Source organism: Pleurodeles waltl, unplaced genomic scaffold (assembly GCF_031143425.1).
Source record: "Pleurodeles waltl isolate 20211129_DDA unplaced genomic scaffold, aPleWal1.hap1.20221129 scaffold_72, whole genome shotgun sequence".
Lineage (NCBI taxonomy): Eukaryota > Metazoa > Chordata > Amphibia > Caudata > Salamandridae > Pleurodeles > Pleurodeles waltl.
Window position 1 is genome coordinate 1,676,010 of NW_027150393.1, and position 20,928 is coordinate 1,696,937.

Sequence of the window (20,928 nt, forward strand, 5' to 3'; positions counted from 1 at the left end):
CATCACACAGGGCGCACTGAGAGCAAGCAGGAAGGAAGCCAAGGCATTGTAATCCATTTTTCGCCTAAAGCAAAAAATATGTTTTGCGCAACAATGCTTCGAGTAAAATGAGAAATGTTGAGGGGTTGTGTATTTTGAGCAGGATTTGATTGTTTTCCGCTAAAAAAGGGCTCGTCCGCGATTTGAACCCGGGACCTCTCGCACCCTAAGCGAGAATCATACCCCTAGACCAACGAGCCTGGGCACAGAAATGCAACGGCTCCGACCCTGCTCGGAGGATTGGTGACAGAGAGTGGGAGACTACATCCCAAAGCAAGAAACTGCACATGGTGCTCTCTTTTGCAGTACGACTAGAGTCATTTGCATGGTCTTCATCGAACATGACATAAAAAGCCTCTATCCTTTAGACATTTTGGCCCAGATTTACAAGAAAATGACTAAGCGCGACGCTGTGCCAAATTTGCAAGCCCCACGTGCCGTCATTTTCAAAATGCAGGAAAGCGCCGTATTTAGTAGAATACAGCGCACCCCTGTGCTTCCCCCTGCGCCAGCTCTAAATTAGCTGCTGAGCGCCAACGCAGCCGTTCTTGCACCATGGTACAAGGATGACTGCGTTGAGGGGGAAATTGTTTTTGTGCAGGAAGGGAAACCTTCCTGCCCCAAAAAAAAATCTTCAATGGTGATTTGCTCTTACTTCTATGTGTGCTGCAGAATGCATCACACATAGAAAGAGCAAAAACAAGGAGAAATGAAAACATTTCTCCTCAGTGCGCCACTCTAACGACACCCCTGGGATGGCGTTGGATTTTGGCGCTGACGCAGATTTACGCCAACTCCTAAATCTGGAGCAGCATCAAAATGCTATGGTGTTGCTGTGGCACACTCCCAACAACACCCATTGCACGCCCCTTCCAGGGAACGCGCTGTGTGCTAAGGGGCCGTATTTACAAGGTGGTGTTAAGCCACAAAAAGTGGCTGAACGCCATCTTGTAAATACCGCGCAGTGCATAGTGCCACCGGAGGCGTCACTAAAAGTGATGCTCCGGTGGCGATAGGGCCTTGTAAGTCTGGCACTTTATTTGCTCAAGGTGTGTGTTCTTGGTGAGGGCAGGAAAGCTATTTTCGCTCTCGTACCTTCCTTCCTTGGCTGGCTTGAATGCTGTAGGCTCAGGCTTCATTGCAAAGGTCAAACAGTGAGCAACTGACTGCCGTAAACTGGCGCAACTCCTCTTGGTGAGCTGTGACAGATGCCCCAGGAGCGTAGTACCTCACGATGGTGAGGGATAGACACAGTCTCTTTTATCTCAGCTTGCCTGTCAGGTGAGGCAGGAAATGCAAATACTGTGAAAAAGCCCAGCGACTCGAACCAGGGACCTTTCGCATGTGAGGTGCGCATGATAACCACTACACTACACAAGCAGACACACTTGCCGGCTTGCTTCATGTGGCTATGCATTGTACTGGAACCACCACACTATGGAAACAGACACACCTGCTTGCTTTATGTGGCTATGCATTGGACTGGGATGCAAGGATGAGGGCCAATGTTCATGACGCTCAAAGCTGAGCCTTCCGGAACACAATCTCTTCCCTTGGAAGAAAGGAACTGGGATCACTTTCATTCCAAGAGGTGATTTCAGAACTGGACCCGAAATTACCATGGAGAAGCACTGTGCATTTAATGTTCCTACGAGCACTGCTGCTCCAGCACAGAAAAGCAGTTGCAAAGAAATCTCGCATACCTTCATGATGCTGAACCGTCTCGACGCCAGTATAAAGCATGTATTGCATTGCAACATGACATCTTACAAGAGTGAAAAGCAGAAATACTCCTGTTTAAAACACAGACTGAACCTCTAAAGGTAGGGGTTTGTCTGGGATTTGAACCGAGGTCCTCTCACACCCGAAGCGAGAATCATACCCCTATACCAACTAGACTGCCGCTGCATAGTCATTTGAAACATCTTCTGAAGCGTCTTTCAGAAAAGCAGGGCCATTTGGAGGCTCTCTCTCTCTAAGCGTGCCATAGCAATTGATGTTTTCTGTCAAGGATTTTTTGTTTGTCTCTAGCAAGGCAAGAGGTAGTCAAAATGCCCTGTGCCAGTGAGCTGAACTAGGGGACTGATGTGAAAAGCAGACCCTTTCTGGCAGTTGTAACCCGCTGCTAGTCATGGACCCTTGCACCTTAGATTTCCCAACCAGAAGCACTGAAGGGCCTGCTAGCTCTTGAGCCAGAGGAGCATGCCTCTTGGATTCAAGCACACTTGCTCGGTCAGCGCTCGATCAGGCTCGATCAGGCGAGATTTATATTAGTGGCTCATAGGCCTGAAACACTCACCTGGGAGACGCAGGGTGGCTGATTTCCCGGAATGGCCCTTGATGGGGAAATCACCTCCTTTCCCCCGCCTCATTTCAGAATTGTGTGCTAGTCGCAAGACAGTGTTCAGGGGTTCATGGGTACTGCCTACTCCCAGCTGCCTCTCTGTCTTCTTCATGTAAATTGCAAGTCACGAGGAGGCACCATTGCCAATATGCTCCGCCCACCTAACCAAGAAACCTAGTTTGAGCTTGTCTGCCTGTGTTGTTGCAGGGGCAGAGTCTTCTTTGCCCAAAAGGTGGCAGGAGAGCCTCACTTCAAACGATAGAATCAACTGCTTAAGTAGAAACCAGCATGGTAGTTACTGTCATAAAGTGCAGCTCTAACAGAAGGTGTGCCTGAGACGCCCCTTCCAGTAATACACAGAATTTTGATTGAGGGCCCAGCCGATGGGTTGGTGGATTTCTCCTCACATGCCACAGCAGCTTCCAAAGATAGTGGTCTGAGGAGCTGGCTCTGCAAGCAGAGCAAGATTTAAGGGAAGAAAATACACCTGTCAGAAGTGGGATTTGAACCCACGCCTCCATGAAGAGACCAGAAGGCTCAGCTTCACTGAAGATCAAGCTCTCTTGAGTCTGGCGCCTTAGACCACTCGGCCATCCTGACAGCCAAAACAGTGTGCAGGTCGGACTCTTCAGTCTGCACTTGTTGATTTTGCAGCTTGCAATGTTCCTATCAAAGTCACAGCTTTAAAGGCCCCACAATATAACATGGCCAAGAAAAAAAAAAAAAAACAGAACAAGAAACAATGCACATGCACGACCACCGAGGGATGCAGATAACTTTTTAGCGTCCTGCAATAGTAAAGCACGTTTTACACAGGTCACAAGTTTTTAAAGGTCATTTCTGTCTAAGTGTGCATTGAGAGAGACTGAGGTTTTAGGGAGCAAACACAAAAGCTGCTGCTGCCAAGTGTTTCTGCCCGGTCTCAAACCGGGGACTTTTCGCGTGTGAGGCGAACGTGATAACCACTACACTACAGAAACAAGCTTGCTGATTTGACTGAAGGAGCACAGTTCCCCTCATATGTTTGCACGATTTCCTCTATACTTTATCAGCAGTTGCTCGGAATGCGAGGGGTAAGTGTGAAAATTGCAGCGGTGTCGGCCAGCATGCATACACTCAGACGTCCTGAAAAATCCCATAGCTGCGGGCAGAGACAGACAAATATCTGATGCCTAAATGCCAGGAAGGAGAGCCTGTGAAATCATCACACAGGGCGCACTGAGAGCAAGCAGGAAGGAAGCCAAGGCATTGTAATCCATTTTTCGCCTGAGGCAAAAAATATGTTTTGCGCAACAATGCTTCGAGTAAAATGAGAAATGTTGAGGGGTTGTGTATTTTGAGCAGGATTTGATTGTTTTCCGCTAAAATGGGCTCGTCCGCGATTTGAACCCGGGACCTCTCGCACCCTAAGCGAGAATCATACCCCTAGACCAACGAGCCTGGGCACAGAAATGCAACGGCTCCGACCCTGCTCGGAGGATTGGTGACAGAGAGTGGGAGACTACATCCCAAAGCAAGAAACTGCACATGGTGCTCTCTTTTGCAGTACGACTAGAGTCATTTGCATGGTCTTCATCGAACATGACATAAAAAGCCTCTATCCTTTAGACATTTTGGCCCAGATTTACAAGAAAATGACTAAGCGCGACGCTGTGCCAAATTTGCAAGCCCCACGTGCCGTCATTTTCAAAATGCAGGAAAGCGCCGTATTTAGTAGAATACAGCGCACCCCTGTGCTTCCCCCTGCGCCAGCTCTAAATTAGCTGCTGAGCGCCAACGCAGCCGTTCTTGCACCATGGTACAAGGATGACTGCGTTGAGGGGGAAATTGTTTTTGTGCAGGAAGGGACACCTTCCTGCCCAAAAAAAAAATCTTCAATGGTGATTTGCTCTTACTTCTATGTGTGCTGCAGAATGCATCACACATAGCAAGAGCAAAAACAAGGAGAAATGAAAACATTTCTCCTCAGTGCGCCACTCTAACGACACCCCTGGGATGGCGTTGGATTTTGGCGCTGACGCAGATTTACGCCAACTCCTAAATCTGGAGCAGCATCAAAATGCTATGGTGTTGCTGTGGCACACTCCCAACAACACCCATTGCACGCCCCTTCCAGGGAACGCGCTGCGTGCTAAGGGGCCGTATTTACAAGGTGGTGTTAAGCCACAAAAAGTGGCTGAACGCCATCTTGTAAATACCGCGCAGTGCATAGTGCCACCGGGGCGTCACTAAAAGTGATGCTCCGGTGGCGATAGGGCCTTGTAAGTCTGGCACTTTATTTGCTCAAGGTGTGTGTTCTTGGTGAGGGCAGGAAAGCTATTTTCGCTCTCGTACCTTCCTTCCTTGGCTGGCTTGAATGCTGTAGGCTCAGGCTTCATTGCAAAGGTCAAACAGTGAGCAACTGACTGCCGTAAGCTGGCGCAACTCCTCTTGGTGAGCTGTGACAGATGCCCCAGGAGCGTAGTACCTCACGATGGTGAGGGATAGACACAGTCTCTTTTATCTCAGCTTGCCTGTCAGGTGAGGCAGGAAATGCAAATACTGTGAAAAAGCCCAGCGACTCGAACCAGGGACCTTTCGCATGTGAGGTGCGCATGATAACCACTACACTACACAAGCAGACACACTTGCCGGCTTGCTTCATGTGGCTATGCATTGTACTGGAACCACCACACTATGGAAACAGACACACCTGCTTGCTTTATGTGGCTATGCATTGGACTGGGATGCAAGGATGAGGGCCAATGTTCATGACGCTCAAAGCTGAGCCTTCCGGAACACAATCTCTTCCCTTGGAAGAAAGGAACTGGGATCACTTTCATTCCAAGAGGTGATTTCAGAACTGGACCCGAAATTACCATGGAGAAGCACTGTGCATTTAATGTTCCTACGAGCACTGCTGCTCCAGCACAGAAAAGCAGTTGCAAAGAAATCTCGCATACCTTCATGATGCTGAACCGTCTCGACGCCAGTATAAAGCATGTATTGCATTGCAACATGACATCTTACAAGAGTGAAAAGCAGAAATACTCCTGTTTAAAACACAGACTGAACCTATAAAGGTAGGGGTTTGTCTGGGATTTGAACCGAGGTCCTCTCACACCCGAAGCGAGAATCATACCCCTATACCAACTAGACTGCCGCTGCATAGTCATTTGAAACATCTTCTGAAGCGTCTTTCAGAAAAGCAGGGCCATTTGGAGGCTCTCTCTCTCTAAGCGTGCCATAGCAATTGATGTTTTCTGTCAAGGATTTTTTGTTTGTCTCTAGCAAGGCAAGAGGTAGTCAAAATGCCCTGTGCCAGTGAGCTGAACTAGGGGACTGATGTGAAAAGCAGACCCTTTCTGGTAGTTGTAACCCGCTGCTAGTCATGGACCCTTGCACCTTAGATTTCCCAACCAGAAGCACTGAAGGGCCTGCTAGCTCTTGAGCCAGAGGAGCATGCCTCTTGGATTCAAGCACACTTGCTCGGTCAGCGCTCGATCAGGCGAGATTTATATTAGTGGCTCATAGGCCTGAAACACTCACCTGGGAGACGCAGGGTGGCTGATTTCCCGGAATGGCCCTTGATGGGGAAATCACCTCCTTTCCCCCGCCTCATTTCAGAATTGTGTGCTAGTCGCAAGACAGTGTTCAGGGGTTCATGGGTACTGCCTACTCCCAGCTGCCTCTCTGTCTTCTTCATGTAAATTGCAAGTCACGAGGAGGCACCATTGCCAATATGCTCCGCCCACCTAACCAAGAAACCTAGTTTGAGCTTGTCTGCCTGTGTTGTTGCAGGGGCAGAGTCTTCTTTGCCCAAAAGGTGGCAGGAGAGCCTCACTTCAAACGATAGAATCAACTGCTTAAGTAGAAACCAGCATGGTAGTTACTGTCATAAAGTGCAGCTCTAACAGAAGGTGTGCCTGAGACGCCCCTTCCAGTAATACACAGAATTTTGATTGAGGGCCCAGCCGATGGGTTGGTGGATTTCTCCTCACATGCCACAGCAGCTTCCAAAGATAGTGGTCTGAGGAGCTGGCTCTGCAAGCAGAGCAAGATTTAAGGGAAGAAAATACACCTGTCAGAAGTGGGATTTGAACCCACGCCTCCATGAAGAGACCAGAAGGCTCAGCTTCACTGAAGATCAAGCTCTCTTGAGTCTGGCGCCTTAGACCACTCGGCCATCCTGACAGCCAAAACAGTGTGCAGGTCGGACTCTTCAGTCTGCACTTGTTGATTTTGCCGCTTGCAATGTTCCTATCAAAGTCACAGCTTTAAAGGCCCCACAATATAACATGGCCAAGAAAAAAAAAAAAAAACAGAACAAGAAACAATGCACATGCACGACCACCGAGGGATGCAGATAACTTTTTAGCGTCCTGCAATAGTAAAGCACGTTTTACACAGGTCAAAAGTTTTTAAAGGTCATTTCTGTCTAAGTGTGCATTGAGAGAGACTGAGGTTTTAGGGAGCAAACACAAAAGCTGCTGCTGCCAAGTGTTTCTGCCCGGTCTCAAACCGGGGACTTTTCGCGTGTGAGGCGAACGTGATAACCACTACACTACAGAAACAAGCTTGCTGGTTTGACTGAAGGAGCACAGTTCCCCTCATATGTTTGCACGATTTCCTCTATACTTTATCAGCAGTTGCTCGGAATGCGAGGGGTAAGTGTGAAAATTGCAGCGGTGTCGGCCAGCATGCATACACTCAGACGTCCTGAAAAATCCCATAGCTGCGGGCAGAGACAGACAAATATCTGATGCCTAAATGCCAGGAAGGAGAGCCTGTGAAATCATCACACAGGGCGCACTGAGAGCAAGCAGGAAGGAAGCCAAGGCATTGTAATCCATTTTTCGCCTGAGGCAAAAAATATGTTTTGCGCAACAATGCTTCGAGTAAAATGAGAAATGTTGAGGGGTTGTGTATTTTGAGCAGGATTTGATTGTTTTCCGCTAAAATGGGCTCGTCCGCGATTTGAACCCGGGACCTCTCGCACCCTAAGCGAGAATCATACCCCTAGACCAACGAGCCTGGGCACAGAAATGCAACGGCTCCGACCCTGCTCGGAGGATTGGTGACAGAGAGTGGGAGACTACATCCCAAAGCAAGAAACTGCACATGGTGCTCTCTTTTGCAGTACGACTAGAGTCATTTGCATGGTCTTCATCGAACATGACATAAAAAGCCTCTATCCTTTAGACATTTTGGCCCAGATTTACAAGAAAATGACTAAGCGCGACGCTGTGCCAAATTTGCAAGCCCCACGTGCCGTCATTTTCAAAATGCAGGAAAGCGCCGTATTTAGTAGAATACAGCGCACCCCTGTGCTTCCCCCTGCGCCAGCTCTAAATTAGCTGCTGAGCGCCAACGCAGCCGTTCTTGCACCATGGTACAAGGATGACTGCGTTGAGGGGGAAATTGTTTTTGTGCAGGAAGGGACACCTTCCTGCCCAAAAAAAAAATCTTCAATGGTGATTTGCTCTTACTTCTATGTGTGCTGCAGAATGCATCACACATAGCAAGAGCAAAAACAAGGAGAAATGAAAACATTTCTCCTCAGTGCGCCACTCTAACGACACCCCTGGGATGGCGTTGGATTTTGGCGCTGACGCAGATTTACGCCAACTCCTAAATCTGGAGCAGCATCAAAATGCTATGGTGTTGCTGTGGCACACTCCCAACAACACCCATTGCACGCCCCTTCCAGGGAACGCGCTGCGTGCTAAGGGGCCGTATTTACAAGGTGGTGTTAAGCCACAAAAAGTGGCTGAACGCCATCTTGTAAATACCGCGCAGTGCATAGTGCCACCGGGGCGTCACTAAAAGTGATGCTCCGGTGGCGATAGGGCCTTGTAAGTCTGGCACTTTATTTGCTCAAGGTGTGTGTTCTTGGTGAGGGCAGGAAAGCTATTTTCGCTCTCGTACCTTCCTTCCTTGGCTGGCTTGAATGCTGTAGGCTCAGGCTTCATTGCAAAGGTCAAACAGTGAGCAACTGACTGCCGTAAGCTGGCGCAACTCCTCTTGGTGAGCTGTGACAGATGCCCCAGGAGCGTAGTACCTCACGATGGTGAGGGATAGACACAGTCTCTTTTATCTCAGCTTGCCTGTCAGGTGAGGCAGGAAATGCAAATACTGTGAAAAAGCCCAGCGACTCGAACCAGGGACCTTTCGCATGTGAGGTGCGCATGATAACCACTACACTACACAAGCAGACACACTTGCCGGCTTGCTTCATGTGGCTATGCATTGTACTGGAACCACCACACTATGGAAACAGACACACCTGCTTGCTTTATGTGGCTATGCATTGGACTGGGATGCAAGGATGAGGGCCAATGTTCATGACGCTCAAAGCTGAGCCTTCCGGAACACAATCTCTTCCCTTGGAAGAAAGGAACTGGGATCACTTTCATTCCAAGAGGTGATTTCAGAACTGGACCCGAAATTACCATGGAGAAGCACTGTGCATTTAATGTTCCTACGAGCACTGCAGCTCCAGCACAGAAAAGCAGTTGCAAAGAAATCTCGCATACCTTCATGATGCTGAACCGTCTCGACGCCAGTATAAAGCATGTATTGCATTGCAACATGACATCTTACAAGAGTGAAAAGCAGAAATACTCCTGTTTAAAACACAGACTGAACCTATAAAGGTAGGGGTTTGTCTGGGATTTGAACCGAGGTCCTCTCACACCCGAAGCGAGAATCATACCCCTATACCAACTAGACTGCCGCTGCATAGTCATTTGAAACATCTTCTGAAGCGTCTTTCAGAAAAGCAGGGCCATTTGGAGGCTCTCTCTCTCTAAGCGTGCCATAGCAATTGATGTTTTCTGTCAAGGATTTTTTGTTTGTCTCTAGCAAGGCAAGAGGTAGTCAAAATGCCCTGTGCCAGTGAGCTGAACTAGGGGACTGATGTGAAAAGCAGACCCTTTGTGGTAGTTGTAACCCGCTGCTAGTCATGGACCCTTGCACCTTAGATTTCCCAACCAGAAGCACTGAAGGGCCTGCTAGCTCTTGAGCCAGAGGAGCATGCCTCTTGGATTCAAGCACACTTGCTCGGTCAGCGCTCGATCAGGCGAGATTTATATTAGTGGCTCATAGGCCTGAAACACTCACCTGGGAGACGCAGGGTGGCTGATTTCCCGGAATGGCCCTTGATGGGGAAATCACCTCCTTTCCCCCGCCTCATTTCAGAATTGTGTGCTAGTCGCAAGACAGTGTTCAGGGGTTCATGGGTACTGCCTACTCCCAGCTGCCTCTCTGTCTTCTTCATGTAAATTGCAAGTCACGAGGAGGCACCATTGCCAATATGCTCCGCCCACCTAACCAAGAAACCTAGTTTGAGCTTGTCTGCCTGTGTTGTTGCAGGGGCAGAGTCTTCTTTGCCCAAAAGGTGGCAGGAGAGCCTCACTTCAAACGATAGAATCAACTGCTTAAGTAGAAACCAGCATGGTAGTTACTGTCATAAAGTGCAGCTCTAACAGAAGGTGTGCCTGAGACGCCCCTTCCAGTAATACACAGAATTTTGATTGAGGGCCCAGCCGATGGGTTGGTGGATTTCTCCTCACATGCCACAGCAGCTTCCAAAGATAGTGGTCTGAGGAGCTGGCTCTGCAAGCAGAGCAAGATTTAAGGGAAGAAAATACACCTGTCAGAAGTGGGATTTGAACCCACGCCTCCATGAAGAGACCAGAAGGCTCAGCTTCACTGAAGATCAAGCTCTCTTGAGTCTGGCGCCTTAGACCACTCGGCCATCCTGACAGCCAAAACAGTGTGCAGGTCGGACTCTTCAGTCTGCACTTGTTGATTTTGCCGCTTGCAATGTTCCTATCAAAGTCACAGCTTTAAAGGCCCCACAATATAACATGGCCAAGAAAAAAAAAAAAAAACAGAACAAGAAACAATGCACATGCACGACCACCGAGGGATGCAGATAACTTTTTAGCGTCCTGCAATAGTAAAGCACGTTTTACACAGGTCACAAGTTTTTAAAGGTCATTTCTGTCTAAGTGTGCATTGAGAGAGACTGAGGTTTTAGGGAGCAAACACAAAAGCTGCTGCTGCCAAGTGTTTCTGCCCGGTCTCAAACCGGGGACTTTTCGCGTGTGAGGCGAACGTGATAACCACTACACTACAGAAACAAGCTTGCTGGTTTGACTGAAGGAGCACAGTTCCCCTCATATGTTTGCACGATTTCCTCTATACTTTATCAGCAGTTGCTCGGAATGCGAGGGGTAAGTGTGAAAATTGCAGCGGTGTCGGCCAGCATGCATACACTCAGACGTCCTGAAAAATCCCATAGCTGCGGGCAGAGACAGACAAATATCTGATGCCTAAATGCCAGGAAGGAGAGCCTGTGAAATCATCACACAGGGCGCACTGAGAGCAAGCAGGAAGGAAGCCAAGGCATTGTAATCCATTTTTCGCCTGAGGCAAAAAATATGTTTTGCGCAACAATGCTTCGAGTAAAATGAGAAATGTTGAGGGGTTGTGTATTTTGAGCAGGATTTGATTGTTTTCCGCTAAAATGGGCTCGTCCGCGATTTGAACCCGGGACCTCTCGCACCCTAAGCGAGAATCATACCCCTAGACCAACGAGCCTGGGCACAGAAATGCAACGGCTCCGACCCTGCTCGGAGGATTGGTGACAGAGAGTGGGAGACTACATCCCAAAGCAAGAAACTGCACATGGTGCTCTCTTTTGCAGTACGACTAGAGTCATTTGCATGGTCTTCATCGAACATGACATAAAAAGCCTCTATCCTTTAGACATTTTGGCCCAGATTTACAAGAAAATGACTAAGCGCGACGCTGTGCCAAATTTGCAAGCCCCACGTGCCGTCATTTTCAAAATGCAGGAAAGCGCCGTATTTAGTAGAATACAGCGCACCCCTGTGCTTCCCCCTGCGCCAGCTCTAAATTAGCTGCTGAGCGCCAACGCAGCCGTTCTTGCACCATGGTACAAGGATGACTGCGTTGAGGGGGAAATTGTTTTTGTGCAGGAAGGGACACCTTCCTGCCCAAAAAAAAAATCTTCAATGGTGATTTGCTCTTACTTCTATGTGTGCTGCAGAATGCATCACACATAGCAAGAGCAAAAACAAGGAGAAATGAAAACATTTCTCCTCAGTGCGCCACTCTAACGACACCCCTGGGATGGCGTTGGATTTTGGCGCTGACGCAGATTTACGCCAACTCCTAAATCTGGAGCAGCATCAAAATGCTATGGTGTTGCTGTGGCACACTCCCAACAACACCCATTGCACGCCCCTTCCAGGGAACGCGCTGCGTGCTAAGGGGCCGTATTTACAAGGTGGTGTTAAGCCACAAAAAGTGGCTGAACGCCATCTTGTAAATACCGCGCAGTGCATAGTGCCACCGGGGCGTCACTAAAAGTGATGCTCCGGTGGCGATAGGGCCTTGTAAGTCTGGCACTTTATTTGCTCAAGGTGTGTGTTCTTGGTGAGGGCAGGAAAGCTATTTTCGCTCTCGTACCTTCCTTCCTTGGCTGGCTTGAATGCTGTAGGCTCAGGCTTCATTGCAAAGGTCAAACAGTGAGCAACTGACTGCCGTAAGCTGGCGCAACTCCTCTTGGTGAGCTGTGACAGATGCCCCAGGAGCGTAGTACCTCACGATGGTGAGGGATAGACACAGTCTCTTTTATCTCAGCTTGCCTGTCAGGTGAGGCAGGAAATGCAAATACTGTGAAAAAGCCCAGCGACTCGAACCAGGGACCTTTCGCATGTGAGGTGCGCATGATAACCACTACACTACACAAGCAGACACACTTGCTGGCTTGCTTCATGTGGTTATGCATTGTACTGGAACCACCACACTATGGAAACAGACACACCTGCTTGCTTTATGTGGCTATGCATTGGACTGGGATGCAAGGATGAGGGCCAATGTTCATGACGCTCAAAGCTGAGCCTTCCGGAACACAATCTCTTCCCTTGGAAGAAAGGAACTGGGATCACTTTCATTCCAAGAGGTGATTTCAGAACTGGACCCGAAATTACCATGGAGAAGCACTGTGCATTTAATGTTCCTACGAGCACTGCTGCTCCAGCACAGAAAAGCAGTTGCAAAGAAATCTCGCATACCTTCATGATGCTGAACCGTCTCGACGCCAGTATAAAGCATGTATTGCATTGCAACATGACATCTTACAAGAGTGAAAAGCAGAAATACTCCTGTTTAAAACACAGACTGAACCTATAAAGGTAGGGGTTTGTCTGGGATTTGAACCGAGGTCCTCTCACACCCGAAGCGAGAATCATACCCCTATACCAACTAGACTGCCGCTGCATAGTCATTTGAAACATCTTCTGAAGCGTCTTTCAGAAAAGCAGGGCCATTTGGAGGCTCTCTCTCTCTAAGCGTGCCATAGCAATTGATGTTTTCTGTCAAGGATTTTTTGTTTGTCTCTAGCAAGGCAAGAGGTAGTCAAAATGCCCTGTGCCAGTGAGCTGAACTAGGGGACTGATGTGAAAAGCAGACCCTTTCTGGTAGTTGTAACCCGCTGCTAGTCATGGACCCTTGCACCTTAGATTTCCCAACCAGAAGCACTGAAGGGCCTGCTAGCTCTTGAGCCAGAGGAGCATGCCTCTTGGATTCAAGCACACTTGCTCGGTCAGCGCTCGATCAAGCTCGATCAGGCGAGATTTATATTAGTGGCTCATAGGCCTGAAACACTCACCTGGGAGACGCAGGGTGGCTGATTTCCCGGAATGGCCCTTGATGGGGAAATCACCTCCTTTCCCCCGCCTCATTTCAGAATTGTGTGCTAGTCGCAAGACAGTGTTCAGGGGTTCATGGGTACTGCCTACTCCCAGCTGCCTCTCTGTCTTCTTCATGTAAATTGCAAGTCACGAGGAGGCACCATTGCCAATATGCTCCGCCCACCTAACCAAGAAACCTAGTTTGAGCTTGTCTGCCTGTGTTGTTGCAGGGGCAGAGTCTTCTTTGCCCAAAAGGTGGCAGGAGAGCCTCACTTCAAACGATAGAATCAACTGCTTAAGTAGAAACCAGCATGGTAGTTACTGTCATAAAGTGCAGCTCTAACAGAAGGTGTGCCTGAGACGCCCCTTCCAGTAATACACAGAATTTTGATTGAGGGCCCAGCCGATGGGTTGGTGGATTTCTCCTCACATGCCACAGCAGCTTCCAAAGATAGTGGTCTGAGGAGCTGGCTCTGCAAGCAGAGCAAGATTTAAGGGAAGAAAATACACCTGTCAGAAGTGGGATTTGAACCCACGCCTCCATGAAGAGACCAGAAGGCTCAGCTTCACTGAAGATCAAGCTCTCTTGAGTCTGGCGCCTTAGACCACTCGGCCATCCTGACAGCCAAAACAGTGTGCAGGTCGGACTCTTCAGTCTGCACTTGTTGATTTTGCCGCTTGCAATGTTCCTATCAAAGTCACAGCTTTAAAGGCCCCACAATATAACATGGCCAAGAAAAAAAAAAAAAAACAGAACAAGAAACAATGCACATGCACGACCACCGAGGGATGCAGATAACTTTTTAGCGTCCTGCAATAGTAAAGCACGTTTTACACAGGTCACAAGTTTTTAAAGGTCATTTCTGTCTAAGTGTGCATTGAGAGAGACTGAGGTTTTAGGGAGCAAACACAAAAGCTGCTGCTGCCAAGTGTTTCTGCCCGGTCTCAAACCGGGGACTTTTCGCGTGTGAGGCGAACGTGATAACCACTACACTACAGAAACAAGCTTGCCGATTTGACTGAAGGAGCACAGTTCCCCTCATATGTTTGCACGATTTCCTCTATACTTTATCAGCAGTTGCTCGGAATGCGAGGGGTAAGTGTGAAAATTGCAGCGGTGTCGGCCAGCATGCATACACTCAGACGTCCTGAAAAATCCCATAGCTGCGGGCAGAGACAGACAAATATCTGATGCCTAAATGCCAGGAAGGAGAGCCTGTGAAATCATCACACAGGGCGCACTGAGAGCAAGCAGGAAGGAAGCCAAGGCATTGTAATCCATTTTTCGCCTGAGGCAAAAAATATGTTTTGCGCAACAATGCTTCGAGTAAAATGAGAAATGTTGAGGGGTTGTGTATTTTGAGCAGGATTTGATTGTTTTCCGCTAAAATGGGCTCGTCCGCGATTTGAACCCGGGACCTCTCGCACCCTAAGCGAGAATCATACCCCTAGACCAACGAGCCTGGGCACAGAAATGCAACGGCTCCGACCCTGCTCGGAGGATTGGTGACAGAGAGTGGGAGACTACATCCCAAAGCAAGAAACTGCACATGGTGCTCTCTTTTGCAGTACGACTAGAGTCATTTGCATGGTCTTCATCGAACATGACATAAAAAGCCTCTATCCTTTAGACATTTTGGCCCAGATTTACAAGAAAATGACTAAGCGCGACGCTGTGCCAAATTTGCAAGCCCCACGTGCCGTCATTTTCAAAATGCAGGAAAGCGCCGTATTTAGTAGAATACAGCGCACCCCTGTGCTTCCCCCTGCGCCAGCTCTAAATTAGCTGCTGAGCGCCAACGCAGCCGTTCTTGCACCATGGTACAAGGATGACTGCGTTGAGGGGGAAATTGTTTTTGTGCAGGAAGGGACACCTTCCTGCCCAAAAAAAAAATCTTCAATGGTGATTTGCTCTTACTTCTATGTGTGCTGCAGAATGCATCACACATAGCAAGAGCAAAAACAAGGAGAAATGAAAACATTTCTCCTCAGTGCGCCACTCTAACGACACCCCTGGGATGGCGTTGGATTTTGGCGCTGACGCAGATTTACGCCAACTCCTAAATCTGGAGCAGCATCAAAATGCTATGGTGTTGCTGTGGCACACTCCCAACAACACCCATTGCACGCCCCTTCCAGGGAACGCGCTGCGTGCTAAGGGGCCGTATTTACAAGGTGGTGTTAAGCCACAAAAAGTGGCTGAACGCCATCTTGTAAATACCGCGCAGTGCATAGTGCCACCGGGGCGTCACTAAAAGTGATGCTCCGGTGGCGATAGGGCCTTGTAAGTCTGGCACTTTATTTGCTCAAGGTGTGTGTTCTTGGTGAGGGCAGGAAAGCTATTTTCGCTCTCGTACCTTCCTTCCTTGGCTGGCTTGAATGCTGTAGGCTCAGGCTTCATTGCAAAGGTCAAACAGTGAGCAACTGACTGCCGTAAGCTGGCGCAACTCCTCTTGGTGAGCTGTGACAGATGCCCCAGGAGCGTAGTACCTCACGATGGTGAGGGATAGACACAGTCTCTTTTATCTCAGCTTGCCTGTCAGGTGAGGCAGGAAATGCAAATACTGTGAAAAAGCCCAGCAACTCGAACCAGGGACCTTTCGCATGTGAGGTGCGCATGATAACCACTACACTACACAAGCAGACACACTTGCCGGCTTGCTTCATGTGGCTATGCATTGTACTGGAACCACCACACTATGGAAACAGACACACCTGCTTGCTTTATGTGGCTATGCATTGGACTGGGATGCAAGGATGAGGGCCAATGTTCATGACGCTCAAAGCTGAGCCTTCCGGAACACAATCTCTTCCCTTGGAAGAAAGGAACTGGGATCACTTTCGTTCCAAGAGGTGATTTCAGAACTGGACCCGAAATTACCATGGAGAAGCACTGTGCATTTAATGTTCCTACGAGCACTGCTGCTCCAGCACAGAAAAGCAGTTGCAAAGAAATCTCGCATACCTTCATGATGCTGAACCGTCTCGACGCCAGTATAAAGCATGTATTGCATTGCAACATGACATCTTACAAGAGTGAAAAGCAGAAATACTCCTGTTTAAAACACAGACTGAACCTATAAAGGTAGGGGTTTGTCTGGGATTTGAACCGAGGTCCTCTCACACCCGAAGCGAGAATCATACCCCTATACCAACTAGACTGCCGCTGCATAGTCATTTGAAACATCTTCTGAAGCGTCTTTCAGAAAAGCAGGGCCATTTGGAGGCTCTCTCTCTCTAAGCGTGCCATAGCAATTGATGTTTTCTGTCAAGGATTTTTTGTTTGTCTCTAGCAAGGCAAGAGGTAGTCAAAATGCCCTGTGCCAGTGAGCTGAACTAGGGGACTGATGTGAAAAGCAGACCCTTTCTGGTAGTTGTAACCCGCTGCTAGTCATGGACCCTTGCACCTTAGATTTCCCAACCAGAAGCACTGAAGGGCCTGCTAGCTCTTGAGCCAGAGGAGCATGCCTCTTGGATTCAAGCACACTTGCTCGGTCAGCGCTCGATCAGGCGAGATTTATATTAGTGGCTCATAGGCCTGAAACACTCACCTGGGAGACGCAGGGTGGCTGATTTCCCGGAATGGCCCTTGATGGGGAAATCACCTCCTTTCCCCCGCCTCATTTCAGAATTGTGTGCTAGTCGCAAGACAGTGTTCAGGGGTTCATGGGTACTGCCTACTCCCAGCTGCCTCTCTGTCTTCTTCATGTAAATTGCAAGTCACGAGGAGGCACCATTGCCAATATGCTCCGCCCACCTAACCAAGAAACCTAGTTTGAGCTTGTCTGCCTGTGTTGTTGCAGGGGCAGAGTCTTCTTTGCCCAAAAGGTGGCAGGAGAGCCTCACTTCAAACGATAGAATCAACTGCTTAAGTAGAAACCAGCATGGTAGTTACTGTCATAAAGTGCAGCTCTAACAGAAGGTGTGCCTGAGACGCCCCTTCCAGTAATACACAGAATTTTGATTGAGGGCCCAGCCGATGGGTTGGTGGATTTCTCCTCACATGCCACAGCAGCTTCCAAAGATAGTGGTCTGAGGAGCTGGCTCTGCAAGCAGAGCAAGATTTAAGGGAAGAAAATACACCTGTCAGAAGTGGGATTTGAACCCACGCCTCCATGAAGAGACCAGAAGGCTCAGCTTCACTGAAGATCAAGCTCTCTTGAGTCTGGCGCCTTAGACCACTCGGCCATCCTGACAGCCAAAACAGTGTGCAGGTCGGACTCTTCAGTCTGCACTTGTTGATTTTGCCGCTTGCAATGTTCCTATCAAAGTCACAGCTTTAAAGGCCCCACAATATAACATGGCCAAGAAAAAAAAAAAAAAACAGAACAAGAAACAATGCACATGCACGACCACCGAGGGATGCAGATAACTTTTTAGCGTCCTGCAATAGTAAAGCACGTTTTACACAGGTCACAAGTTTTTAAAGGTCATTTCTGTCTAAGTGTGCATTGAGAGAGACTGAGGTTTTAGGGAGCAAACACAAAAGCTGCTGCTGCCAAGTGTTTCTGCCCGGTCTCAAACCGGGGACTTTTCGCGTGTGAAGCGAACGTGATAACCACTACACTACAGAAACAAGCTTGCCGGTTTGACTGAAGGAGCACAGTTCCCCTCATATGTTTGCACGATTTCCTCTATACTTTATCAGCAGTTGCTCGGAATGCGAGGGGTAAGTGTGAAAATTGCAGCGGTGTCGGCCAGCATGCATACACTCAGACGTCCTGAAAAATCCCATAGCTGCGGGCAGAGACAGACAAATATCTGATGCCTAAATGCCAGGAAGGAGAGCCTGTGAAATCATCACACAGGGCGCACTGAGAGCAAGCAGGAAGGAAGCCAAGGCATTGTAATCCATTTTTCGCCTGAGGCAAAAAATATGTTTTGCGCAACAATGCTTCGAGTAAAATGAGAAATGTTGAGGGGTTGTGTATTTTGAGCAGGATTTGATTGTTTTCCGCTAAAATGGGCTCGTCCGCGATTTGAACCCGGGACCTCTCGCACCCTAAGCGAGAATCATACCCCTAGACCAACGAGCCTGGGCACAGAAATGCAACGGCTCCGACCCTGCTCGGAGGATTGGTGACAGAGAGTGGGAGACTACATCCCAAAGCAAGAAACTGCACATGGTGCTCTCTTTTGCAGTACGACTAGAGTCATTTGCATGGTCTTCATCGAACATGACATAAAAAGCCTCTATCCTTTAGACATTTTGGCCCAGATTTACAAGAAAATGACTAAGCGCGACGCTGTGCCAAATTTGCAAGCCCCACGTGCCGTCATTTTCAAAATGCAGGAAAGCGCCGTATTTAGTAGAATACAGCGCACCCCTGTGCTTCCCCCTGCGCCAGCTCTAAATTAGCTGCTGAGCGCCAACGCAGCCGTTCTTGCACCATGGTACAAGGATGACTGCGTTGAGGGGGAAATTGTTTTTGTGCAGGAAGGGACACCTTCCTGCCCAAAAAAAAAATCTTCAATGGTGATTTGCTCTTACTTCTATGTGTGCTGCAGAATGCATCACACATAGCAAGAGCAAAAACAAGGAGAAATGAAAACATTTCTCCTCAGTGCGCCACTCTAACGACACCCCTGGGATGGCGTTGGATTTTGGCGCTGACGCAGATTTACGCCAACTCCTAAATCTGGAGCAGCATCAAAATGCTATGGTGTTGCTGTGGCACACTCCCAACAACACCCATTGCACGCCCCTTCCAGGGAACGCGCTGCGTGCTAAGGGGCCGTATTTACAAGGTGGTGTTAAGCCACAAAAAGTGGCTGAACGCCATCTTGTAAATACCGCGCAGTGCATAGTGCCACCGGGGCGTCACTAAAAGTGATGCTCCGGTGGCGATAGGGCCTTGTAAGTCTGGCACTTTATTTGCTCAAGGTGTGTGTTCTTGGTGAGGGCAGGAAAGCTATTTTCGCTCTCGTACCTTCCTTCCTTGGCTGGCTTGAATGCTGTAGGCTCAGGCTTCATTGCAAAGGTCAAACAGTGAGCAACTGACTGCCGTAAGCTGGCGCAACTCCTCTTGGTGAGCTGTGACAGATGCCCCAGGAGCGTAGTACCTCACGATGGTGAGGGATAGACACAGTCTCTTTTATCTCAGCTTGCCTGTCAGGTGAGGCAGGAAATGCAAATACTGTGAAAAAGCCCAGCGACTCGAACCAGGGACCTTTCGCATGTGAGGTGCGCATGATAACCACTACACTACACAAGCAGACACACTTGCCGGCTTGCTTCATGTGGCTATGCATTGTACTGGAACCACCACACTATGGAAACAGACACACCTGCTTGCTTTATGTGGCTATGCATTGGACTGGGATGCAAGGATGAGGGCCAATGTTCATGACGCTCAAAGCTGAGCCTTCCGGAACACAATCTCTTCCCTTGGAAGAAAGGAACTGGGATCACTTTCGTTCCAAGAGGTGATTTCAGAACTGGACCCGAAATTACCATGGAGAAGCACTGTGCATTTAATGTTCCTACGAGCACTGCTGCTCCAGCACAGAAAAGCAGTTGCAAAGAAATCTCGCATACCTTCATGATGCTGAACTGTCTCGACGCCAGTATAAAGCATGTATTGCATTGCAACATGACATCTTACAAGAGTGAAAAGCAGAAATACTCCTGTTTAAAACACAGACTGAACCTCTAAAGGTAGGGGTTTGTCTGGGATTTGAACCGAGGTCCTCTCACACCCGAAGCGAGAATCATACCCCTATACCAACTAGACTGCCGCTGCATAGTCATTTGAAACATCTTCTGAAGCGTCTTTCAGAAAAGCAGGGCCATTTGGAGGCTCTCTCTCTCTAAGCGTGCCATAGCAATTGATGTTTTCTGTCAAGGATTTTTTGTTTGTCTCTAGCAAGGCAAGAGGTAGTCAAAATGCCCTGTGCCAGTGAGCTGAACTAGGGGACTGATGTGAAAAGCAGACCCTTTCTGGTAGTTGTAACCCGCTGCTAGTCATGGACCCTTGCACCTTAGATTTCCCAACCAGAAGCACTGAAGGGCCTGCTAGCTCTTGAGCCAGAGGAGCATGCCTCTTGGATTCAAGCACACTTGCTCGGTCAGCGCTCGATCAGGCGAGATTTATATTAGTGGCTCATAGGCCTGAAACACTCACCTGGGAGACGCAGGGTGGCTGATTTCCCGGAATGGCCCTTGATGGGGAAATCACCTCCTTTCCCCCGCCTCATTTCAGAATTGTGTGCTAGTCGCAAGACAGTGTTCAGGGGTTCATGGGTACTGCCTACTCCCAGCTGCCTCTCTGTCTTCTTCATGTAAATTGCAAGTCACGAGGAGGCACCATTGCCAATATGCTCCGCCCACCTAACCAAGAAACCTAGTTTGAGCTTGTCTGCCTGTGTTGTTGCAGGGGCAGAGTCTTCTTTGCCCAAAAGGTGGCAGGAGAGCCTCACTTCAAACGATAGAATCAACTGCTTAAGTAGAAACCAGCATGGTAGTTACTGTCATAAAGTGCAGCTCTAACAGAAGGTGTGCCTGAGACGCCCCTTCCAGTAATACACAGAATTTTGATTGAGGGCCCAGCCGATGGGTTGGTGGATTTCTCCTCACATGCCACAGCAGCTTCCAAAGATAGTGGTCTGAGGAGCTGGCTCTGCAAGCAGAGCAAGATTTAAGGGAAGAAAATACACCTGTCAGAAGTGGGATTTGAACCCACGCCTCCATGAAGAGACCAGAAGGCTCAGCTTCACTGAAGATCAAGCTCTCTTGAGTCTGGCGCCTTAGACCACTCGGCCATCCTGACAGCCAAAACAGTGTGCAGGTCGGACTCTTCAGTCTGCACTTGTTGATTTTGCCGCTTGCAATGTTCCTAT

General features: G+C 48.7%; 6 non-coding genes across 6 annotated transcripts; all 6 read right to left on the reverse strand.

The window, feature by feature from the left end:
• Nucleotides 1-2,871: 2,871 nt before the first annotated feature.
• Nucleotides 2,872-2,983, reverse strand: TRNAL-CAA (transfer RNA leucine (anticodon CAA)). The gene is made up of 2 exons: nucleotides 2,946-2,983; nucleotides 2,872-2,917 (listed from the first exon to the last, which is right to left on the reverse strand). It is a non-coding gene; the product is annotated as a tRNA-Leu (tRNA).
• A 3,461-nt stretch (nucleotides 2,984-6,444) lies between these two features.
• TRNAL-CAA (transfer RNA leucine (anticodon CAA)) lies at nucleotides 6,445-6,556 on the reverse strand. The gene is made up of 2 exons: nucleotides 6,519-6,556; nucleotides 6,445-6,490 (listed from the first exon to the last, which is right to left on the reverse strand). It is a non-coding gene; the product is annotated as a tRNA-Leu (tRNA).
• Nucleotides 6,557-10,017: 3,461 nt separating this feature from the next.
• Nucleotides 10,018-10,129, reverse strand: TRNAL-CAA (transfer RNA leucine (anticodon CAA)). Its single transcript has 2 exons — nucleotides 10,092-10,129; nucleotides 10,018-10,063 (listed from the first exon to the last, which is right to left on the reverse strand). It is a non-coding gene; the product is annotated as a tRNA-Leu (tRNA).
• A 3,471-nt stretch (nucleotides 10,130-13,600) lies between these two features.
• TRNAL-CAA (transfer RNA leucine (anticodon CAA)) lies at nucleotides 13,601-13,712 on the reverse strand. The gene is made up of 2 exons: nucleotides 13,675-13,712; nucleotides 13,601-13,646 (listed from the first exon to the last, which is right to left on the reverse strand). It is a non-coding gene; the product is annotated as a tRNA-Leu (tRNA).
• Nucleotides 13,713-17,173: 3,461 nt separating this feature from the next.
• TRNAL-CAA (transfer RNA leucine (anticodon CAA)) lies at nucleotides 17,174-17,285 on the reverse strand. The gene is made up of 2 exons: nucleotides 17,248-17,285; nucleotides 17,174-17,219 (listed from the first exon to the last, which is right to left on the reverse strand). It is a non-coding gene; the product is annotated as a tRNA-Leu (tRNA).
• A 3,461-nt stretch (nucleotides 17,286-20,746) lies between these two features.
• Nucleotides 20,747-20,858, reverse strand: TRNAL-CAA (transfer RNA leucine (anticodon CAA)). The gene is made up of 2 exons: nucleotides 20,821-20,858; nucleotides 20,747-20,792 (listed from the first exon to the last, which is right to left on the reverse strand). It is a non-coding gene; the product is annotated as a tRNA-Leu (tRNA).
• Between the last annotated feature and the right edge of the window lie 70 nt (nucleotides 20,859-20,928).